Here is a 9,694-nt window from a genome sequence, read left to right as displayed (position 1 = left end):
CAATAATGGACTCCTCCAAATACAAGACTGTCTTCTGACAGCCCTTCTAATGGAGAGAGGACCGCCTTCCGCAAAGTAGGGCAACTGACCACATTGCCCATAATACTGCCCTCACCAACGTTGGTCTTGTGGATTTCTGCCAATGCACTTGAAATTAAAAATTAAAACAAATCTAGCTCTGGAGGAGCTAAACAGCACCCTCTCTGGAACCTGCTTTCTGAACCAATTGATTCACTTTGCTTCATACTGAGGCCTGTCCTGCAAGCCAATTTACTTTCGCTCTCATTCTCTCTCTCTCTCTCTCTCTCTCTCTCTCTCACACACACACACACACACACACACACCACCTCCTAGGAAACACTGTCATTCAGCCTTTCAAGCCATGCAACCTTTTACCCACCTTTGATATTTAATCTTCTCTTCACCTTCTTGAACAAATTCAAAGGTTTGTAAAGAGTGCAAATGACATTTCAGTAGACAAACTTAGGCTATCCTTGGCTGATATAAATTAAACATGGAGGCCAAAAAAGGAAATGGTGTACTGATTGAAGACTTGACTTTTAATTTGTCCTCATCCTGCAGGTTTTTCAGACTGTACCTGCATAGCTACAATGTGCCCCCTTTATAACAATGGTGAATATAAACTGAAATCTGCCATCACTTTAGCTGATGTCTAGGCTGTTCCTTAAATGGTTAAAATTCTAAACTTGTGCTATAGATTAGGGAATCATCTCCTTTTTGTTCTTTCTAGATGATATCTTACCTTCCGGGGCCAATTAAAAACCATTGTGACTAGGGAACAACTGATCCCAAGTTAGCTGAGCCTATCAATGTGCATGGCGGGAATAATGTAACTATAAATTACTTACTGGTATGTTTGTGGGTAGACTGGCATCATCTACAGCAGAGAGGAGGAACCCGTGGCCTCCATGGACAACAACTCCATCATCCCATTGAACATGCTGGCTGAGGCTCATGAGGTGAATTGGAGTCACCTAGAAGGCCAGGGTTCCCCACCTTTGACCCATAGTGGAATTACTCCTAAATAAGCATGCATAGTACTGAACGCTCAGTCTTGCTCAGCCATTACCTTTTCTGCTACTTCATTGTGTGTTATAAACATCTGGAGTTCCATATCACATGAGTGATGGTTCACATCACTACTTCCAGCAGTTGATCTACCTGCTCAGAGGTGGTTGATACTGGTGTGGGGAGCAGCCATGTGATTTGGGCAACCTGTGTTGATGCAGCTGTCCAGAAGTGGAAATGTGGAAATCAAACACATGGGAACAACTTTATTACAAAGTTGACATTTGTCCAGGTTGAAGTGAAGACTGACCCAAACGTGTCAATTTCACAGGTAGGGTAACTATGGGTCAGGTTTTCTGAGGCAAAGAGACTTCTACCAGGTGTCAAGTTCTTGCCCTGTCCGCAAGGTTCAAATTCTCTCTCTCTCTCCAGTTTGTATTTAAAGAAAAACAGATCAGTACCCCACAGGAAATGGCACAATCTTCAGCCACAGGATTTCTTTCAAGAGGAATACTAGCTCGGTTGTTGAGCACATTCTTTGCATGCAAAAAAAAAGTCCCAGTTCAATCCATGGTATCTCTAGGCAGGGCTGGAAAAAGGCTCTTGCCTGAAAGCTGAAGAGCTGCTGCATGTCGGTTTTGACAATGCTAAGCTAGATGGACCAATGATCTGACCTGGTACAAGGCAGCTTCTTCCTCTGTTTACTACTGAGCTGCCTTTTCTCATGGGAAAAGACATGGAGAAAAGACAAACAAGCAGGCTGGACAGATGGGAAAAACCCTGAAGGCTGCAAAAGGCCCAGGAGCTGCTCAGCTACACTGGTGTAGATGAAAGCCTGGCTTTTCTCATCCCTGCTGTGCAGCTCTTACTCATTCAACCATCATTGGACTTAAATCAATGACATGTTAATCAATAGGAGATCAACACAGCACATTCAGCGCTAGAACAGATGTGTTCTGCTTGGCAGTACACCTAGCGGCAGGAGTTGTGTTTTAAAAAAACCTACAACAAAGGTGTTAGATCTTTGTGAAAAAGTTTATGCTATGGGTTACATAATGGAAATGTCACATTTTGCAAGCAACCCCTCACAGCAACCTTGTTACTCTTTATTATGCAAAAAGTAAATATCTTTTCCCCCATCTGTTTCAAAGTTATGCATTTAAAGCAGCCCAAATGTTTCCAGTACTTAGCAATAGGCTTGCTTCTGAGTAGACATGCATAGGATTGTGCTGTCATTGCCTAGGATACAGTTTGGTACTTCCCAATTCTCCAAGCAGGAACACGGGTGGCGCTGTGGGTTAAACCACAGAGCCTAGGGCTTGCTGATCAGAAGGTCGGCGGTTCGAATCCCCGTGACGGGGTGAGCTCCCGGTGCTCGGTCCCTGCTCCTGCCCACTTAGCAGTTCGAAAGCACACCAAGTGCAAGTAGATAAATAGATTCCGCTCCGGCGGGAAGGTAAACAGCGTTTCCGTGCGCTGCTCTGGTTCGCCAGAAGCAGCTTAGTCATGCTGGCCACATGACCCGGAAGCTGTACACCGGCTCCCTTGGCCAGTAAAGCAAGATGAGCACCGCAACCCCAGAGTCGGTCACGACTGGACCTAATGGTCAGGGGTCCCTTTACCTTTACCTAATTCTCCAAGCAGTGAAAAATTCCAGGGCAGCTTTTCCTAGATTTCCCAGCATTGGAAGAGACTGATAGCATTTTATTTTATTTTTTGTCAATCTACAAATATACAACTAGAGCCTAGGTGTGCATGTGCACTCTTGCACATCTGTTACAATCTGTTATCTCACCTCAGATCTCAAGAAACAGGAGAGGCATCTTCAGCTCCAGGTGCTTTTTGCCTTCAGATCAGGCTCTGCTGTCTCTCTGCAAAATAGAAAATAAAAAACTAACCAAAACACTCTAACACCGGCCCCTTCCTTTATATGCAGGGAGGGGGAGTCAAGGGATGTAGATTCTTCCACGCCTCTCCCCCATTTAAAGTGCTCAAAGCAAGATCTCTCAACTATTTCCTGACCATTAACTCCCATTGAGGAACTAGCTATCTAGGCCAGTCTCCATAACAAAGGAAGATTGTTCAGTCATATAACAGTTTTCAGCCCTTTACAAAGGCATGCCTAGGGGCAGCATTTGTCTGATGATGGTTTGTGAATGCAGCTCATCACCATTCCCCAAGGAAGCACAAGGGCATTAGGAAGTATGGGGAAATTGAATGCCCGCTGAAGATCATCCTCTTTCCCAAGGTGTGTTCGGAATTTCTGCATATTCCAATTTTTATTTTTATGTTTAGATTTTCAGGTTTTTATTTGCCTCTTGTCATCTTGTATTTTGTTGTGCTTTTATTAGTTTTAAAATATATGTTTTGTGATTAGTTCTATTGACATTTTTTTACACAGCCCTGGAATATTTTAACGAAGGGCAGTTAGGAAATACTTTCCAATAAATAAGTAATCTGTTCCTCCAAATCAAATATAATTTGTCCCCTTCTCTAAGCAGCCTATGCCTGATGAACTTGACTGCTAGGTGCCAATTCCTGGGGGCTGAGGCACTTTGAGCCCCCCAGTTGTTGTTGCTTTTAGGGGGCAGCCCCCCTCAAAGTTCAGAAGGCGTTCAGCTCCACCCCCTGGCTTTTCGCACATGCAACCTCAGAACGTCGCGTTGGGCCCCCTCAATCATCTTGAGAAGCTGGCGCCTCTGACTGATGTGAATTTAGCATGTGGGACCAGGCCAAAGGCCCATCAAGTATTCTGTTTTCACAGCAGCCAACCAAACATTTGTGAAAAGCTTACAAGCAAGATCAAAAAGCAACAGTGCTCTCATCTGCAGTTCTCAGCCACTGGTATTCAGAGGCATACTGCCTCAGACGGTGGAGGTAAAACAACATGACTAGTCATTATTGATAGCCTTACCCACCTCAAATTTGCCTAATCCTCTCTTAAAGCCATTCGAGTTGGTGGCCATCACTACATCGTCTGGGAGCATGTTTGCGAAGAAGTTTGCCTGTCCATAATCTACCAACATCCACTTCATTGGTTGGGCCCAAGTACTTCTCCTTAACTACTTTCTCCACACTATGTATAATATTATAAACCTCTATCACCACCACTACCCTATGCTCACCTTCTTTCTAAACTAAAAAGCCACAAGAGTTGGTTGCATTTTTCTTAACCTTTTCCAGCTCTGCAATAACCTTTCTGAGTGAGGCAACCAGAGCTTTACACAGAAATCCAAGTGTGCTGGCATCATAGATCTGTTTGATGGTGTTATGATATCAACAGTTTTATTTTCAACCCCTTCCCTAATGGCATATGTGCCTTTGGGGAACCATGGGGCTCAGACGCCAAGATTTGTACAGTGGTGCCTCGCAAGACGAAATTAATTCGTTCCGCAAGTTTTTTCTTCTTGCGAGTTTTTCGTCTTGCGAAGCACGGTTTTCCATAGGAATGCATTGAAAATCAATTAATGCGTTCCTATGGAAACCGCTTGCCAGGCTGGTGGTGTGGAGAAGGGCTTTTCTCCCCACCGCCAGCCTTCGGAGGAGCCTTCCGAAGGCTGGCGCGGGGAGAAGGTCTTTCCGCCCCACCGCCAGCCTTCGGAGGAGGTCCAAGGACAGTGGGGAAGACGCGCTGCGCTTCCCCGCTGTCCTGGAGACTTCCCTATGGGCTTTCGTCTTGCGAAGCAAGCCCATAGGGAAATTCGTTTTGCGAAGCGCCTCCAAAACGGAAAACCCTTTCGTCTAGCGGGTTTTCCGTCTTGCGAGGCATTCGTCTTGCGGGGTACCACTGTATATAGGAGAGGTTGGGACACCTGTACCCCTCAAGATGTGCCTGAGTTACATGTCCCATCTTCCCAAACCATCTGCCTTTTTGACTGGAGCTGGCTGAATCTGGAGTCCAGAAACATCTGGAGGGTCACAGATTTCCCACCCTGGGTACATAGGCTGTAGAGCTCTGCATTGCTGGAGAATGTGAGATGATGATGATGATGATGATGATGATGATGATGATGACGACAATTGATTTATTACTTATACCCCGCCCATCTGGCCGGACCTCCCCAGCCACTCTGGGTGGCTTCCAACAGAATATTAAAAACAGGCTAAAACATCAAACATTAAAAACTTCCCTAAACAGGGCTGCCTTCAGATATCTTCTAAAAATCAGATAGTTGTTTATTTCCTTGATATCTGGTGGGAGGCTGTTCCACCGGACGGGTGCCACTACTGAAAAGGCCCTCTACCTGGTTCCCTGTAACCTCATTTCTCGCAGTGAGCGAACCACCAGAAGGCCCTCAGCGCTGATCCTCAGTGTCCAGCCAGAACGATGGAGACGTTCCTTCAGGTATACTGGGCTGAGGCCGTTTAGGGCATTAAAGGTCAGCACCAACACTTTGAATTGTGCTCAGACATGTACTGGGAGCCAATGAAGATCTTTCAGGACCGGTGTGATATGGTCTCGGCGACCACTCCCAGTCACCAGTCTAGCTGCCGCATTCTGGATTAATGGTAGATGTATTAGTACTTTATTTTTGCTATGATCACTAAAAATGTCAGATTTAGCTGGTATCAGATTTATTACGGCATAAAATGTTGTGTCTAGGTCAAATACATGAAGTGAGGTTCATTCATGATAGAACTGGAGATTGTTTTTTTAAAAAAATAAGCTGCCTTCATGGTATTTTAGAGCTTCTACTTTTTGCTCTTAAAATTCTGGGGTAAACATTTCAAGGGCGCATTAACATGTTATTAATGCAGCTCAATTTTAACCTAATGTGATTTTTCAAATAGGCTTGTTCATACTGCGAAGAAGGTAAAAGGCATTTAGCAGACTACAGGCACCTGCAGTAATTGATGGAGTAGTGGGATAATTTTCCTTTTCATCTCATTAATGCCTTCATGTCAAAGGTGCGTGAAGTAATCCGTTTGAACATGAGGCTGGGGTTATAACTCTTCTGGAGAACTGCATTTCTATCATGGGCCATCTGCTTATGAATGGAGTTCAGGTAAAACATACCGTAGTTTCATATAGGTGGATGAATTTTTTCTGCAATATGCTATTTTCATTTATGTATTTTGGTGCACTCAGCTATTTTAGTTTCTACTATGACCTCCCATGGATGACATGCTTCTGTACCACCTATTAGATGATAATTGGACATGGGCCCCAAATATTTCATATAAAAACAAATTTGGATCTTCATATTGGACCCTTTCTATATCATCATCATCATCATTGCCTCCATTATCATGCACTACATATTCCCTCAGCACTTGCAAATATTTAAAATATTGTGCTTTAGCTGGGTACAGTTGTTTGCCCCATACTAGACATAACTATGCTGTAGATGTGATTGTTCTGTGGGTTACTTAACCATTTGGACTGTCAAGTCAAGAGACTCTATGGTGGTGGCACCATGGCACCTCAAATGTCTTTACTGGTGCCTCTTAAATGCTTTCAGTGGGACACGGGTGGCGCTGGGGACGTGGGTGGCGCTGTAGTCTAAACCACAGAGCCTAGGGCTTGCCAATCAGAAGGTTGGCGGTTTGAATCCCCATGACGGGGTGAGCTCCCATTGCTCAGTCCCTGATCCTGCCAACCTAGCAGTTCGAAAGCACGTCAAAGTGCAAGTAGATCAATAGGTACCGCTCTGGTGGGAAGGTAAACGGCGTTTCCGTGCACTGCTCTGGCTTGCCAAAAGCGGCTTAGTCATGCTGGCCACATGACCGGAAACTGTACGCCGGCTCCCTTGGCCAGTAAAGCAAGATGAGCTCCACTACCCCAGAGTCGTCCGTGACTGGACCTAACGGTCAGGGGTCCCTTTACCTTTTTTATGCTTTCAGTAGCTCCATTCCATAAACATAGCAGATACAGTGGTGCCTCGCAAGACAAAATTAATCCGTTCCTCGAGTCTCTTTGTCTAGCGGTTTTTTCGTCTTGCGAAGCAACCCTATTAGCAGCTTAGCGGATTAGCGCTATTAGCGGTTTAGCGGCTATTAAAGGCTTAGCGGCTATTAAAGGATTAGCGGATTAGCGGTTAAAAGGCTATTAGCGGCTTAGCGGCTTAGAAAAAGGGGGGAGCGGAAAAAAATCGGAACACTTGCAAGACGTTTTCGTCTTGCAAAGCAAGCCCATAGGGAAAATCGTCTTGCGAAGCAGCTCAAAAACGGAAAACCCTTTCGTCTAGCGGGTTTTCCGTCTTGCGAGGCATTCGTCTTGCGGGGCACCACTGTATCAAGCTTGTGTTCATATTAATTGCCACCCTCTTGCAATGCTATTTTGGAGAAATTAGTGGTACCCACAAATATGAAATGCATCACCAGGTGCTTGAAAAATAAAAATGGACTTAGAAATCATGAAAGTGAAGGAATAATGCACATTATCTTGTTGCTTACTGTATGTTTTTGACATTTTACCAACTTTTTTGTTACTCCATTTTTAATTTTATAAAATGTATCTATACAGTTACGTAGACAAGAACCCTTGAACTTAGCCTAGTCACTATTAGTATACAAAGCACTCAACAGTTTGCATATTCAGGAGGAATGGGGAGCCTTGCACCTGTAGTGTGATGCTGGTGTCACTCATCTTGGTGATTATTGAGAGATGTGTCCCCCCATCCCTGCAAAGTAACTATGCAAACATTTCCATGAGAAACCAGAGGATAGTCTGGAATGCAATATAACATCACAACTTTGCATGTTCAGAACATGGAAATTGGTTCGGCTTCATACACAGGAGTTGGGTCACCGATTAATAGAGCTCAACAGCTACAGGGTGGCCACAAATTGAACACTGCTGTGTTCTGGGTAAGCAATGCTAAGAAAGTAAGGCAAAGCATCACAATGATACAGAGGCTTAACTGGCTCCACTATCCACACTTAGTTCCTAGTCCTTAAATGGCAGCTTTCAATTGGATACTGCAGTCCAAAATTGTGACATGTGCTATTTCAGTTTTTTCTTAGTTCTTTACTTACCAGTGTTGGCAGTTTTGCATTTAAAAGGCTTCAGAAATCAAGAACACCAATCCAACTTCTGTAACTTTCCTGGAAAGTAAAAGCATGTTTTTTAGCCAGTCAGTCAGTATACACCCTGTTGCCACACACCCACAGTTAACTTTTCTTATTGACTTTTATCTTTCTTCAAGAAAAGCTTTGTGGATTGATGCCTGAGTAATTGTGGCCTTTATTGGCCTGGCATATTGTTAAGTTTGTGGCTAATGAATAGAAATGTAGAGCTGATCATTGTGAATCTTTCAAAGTGGTCAGCACAACAGCCTGGGGTCTGCAGCGATTATTACACTCAAGGAAAGAAGCCTGCACAGTATTGATTTTCTGGAGAAGGGTTGTGGCTGGTTCTTTCAAACATGGCTATGCAATGCATTAGACAGGGAAGCAGATTTTTCATGGGTTGCTATTACCAAGCAGTATTGGATAGCTTTACATAATGCCATTCTACCAAGAGGCAAACACACTGAAGAAACTGTAATTTTTTTAGAATGGTCTGTAATTATACTAGCTTTCATCTAGTGAACAGAGTCATAATTGCTTTGTGGGGGGAAAGTATGGTTGATCTTATTTAATTATAAATCAGGTTTTTTAAAATCATAATTAGCATTCAGTTTTGAGGTCACACAAAGACCCTTTATCATGTTTTAAGATAATCAAATCTCAAGTGCTCTTCCAAGAAAAATTGTATTTCAGTACACATGCTTTGATCACTATAATTTCCTTCGTATTTTTTTTCAAGCTAAATTGTAAATTTTGATTTTCTTTCATACCATGTTTTTGTTTCATGCACATAGCAAACCCAGCACCTCCTGATGTTAGGCAAATAGTACGTTTCAAGCTGGTTTCCTAGGAAACAAATATAAGTGGCAATAGTGCACCATTCATTAATACATCAAACAGTTAAATAATAATTCAGATTTATTCCTGTCTTGCCCTGTCCTGAACTGAGGGCAGTGAATACAGTTTTAAATGATAAAAATGTGGCAGAGGTTTCTCAATAGAAGCTGACCATGTTCATGGGATGAAGGGAGAGGGGAAAGAGGGCAAATGAACACAAAACATAAATTATAATATTGATCTTAACAAAACGAAAATGAAACTATGGAGAACAGGTGACTTTTCTGAGGGAAGGGCGCTGTACATGGGATACCACTCAATCCATCCACCACCAGGTCTATCTTAAAATGGTGGCTGTGGATGTTTAGTTTGGTTTTGCTTCCTTATTTGATTGTTTTTATAAATGTTTATATTGCTTATTTTGCTCATCAATGATAAATGCTCAATGACAATTTTAAACATTAACAAGTAGAATTTGCAATTTATGTGAATGAGTGTATATGATCATTAATTGCTACTGATAATTAAAAAACCCATTTCTAACTGCTCAGGTAAGTAAATCCCTCCAGAAAGAGATGTGTGAGATTTGTGTGTTGCCAGGGGAAAGTGTTCCTTTATAACCATGTCTTTGGCTGATTAAACAACCTATGGACTTTAAATGTTTTTGTGGTACAAATGATTATTGGTTACTGTTGTGGTGGTGGTGGTGGTGCATTTTGTGTTCTTATTTTGTATTTCTATGCTGTAAACCACCCTGTGATCTTTGGATGAAGGTTGGTATAGAAATTTAGTAAAATAAATAAGTAAATTGTGATGT

At 42.9% G+C, this 9,694-nt stretch overlaps 1 long non-coding RNA gene across 1 annotated transcript; it reads right to left on the bottom strand.

The window, feature by feature from the left end:
- Positions 1 to 602: 602 nt before the first annotated feature.
- LOC309538922 lies at positions 603 to 9,354 on the bottom strand. The gene is made up of 3 exons (XR_014222505.1): positions 8,008 to 9,354; positions 2,825 to 2,900; positions 603 to 1,041 (listed from the first exon to the last, which is right to left on the bottom strand). It is a non-coding gene; the product is annotated as an uncharacterized lncRNA (long non-coding RNA).
- Between the last annotated feature and the right edge of the window lie 340 nt (positions 9,355 to 9,694).

This window comes from Podarcis vaucheri (assembly GCF_965113315.1).
Source record: "Podarcis vaucheri genome assembly, chromosome: 8".
Taxonomy (NCBI): Eukaryota; Metazoa; Chordata; class Lepidosauria; order Squamata; family Lacertidae; genus Podarcis; species Podarcis vaucheri.
This window is presented reverse-complemented; position numbering and strand designations above follow the sequence as displayed.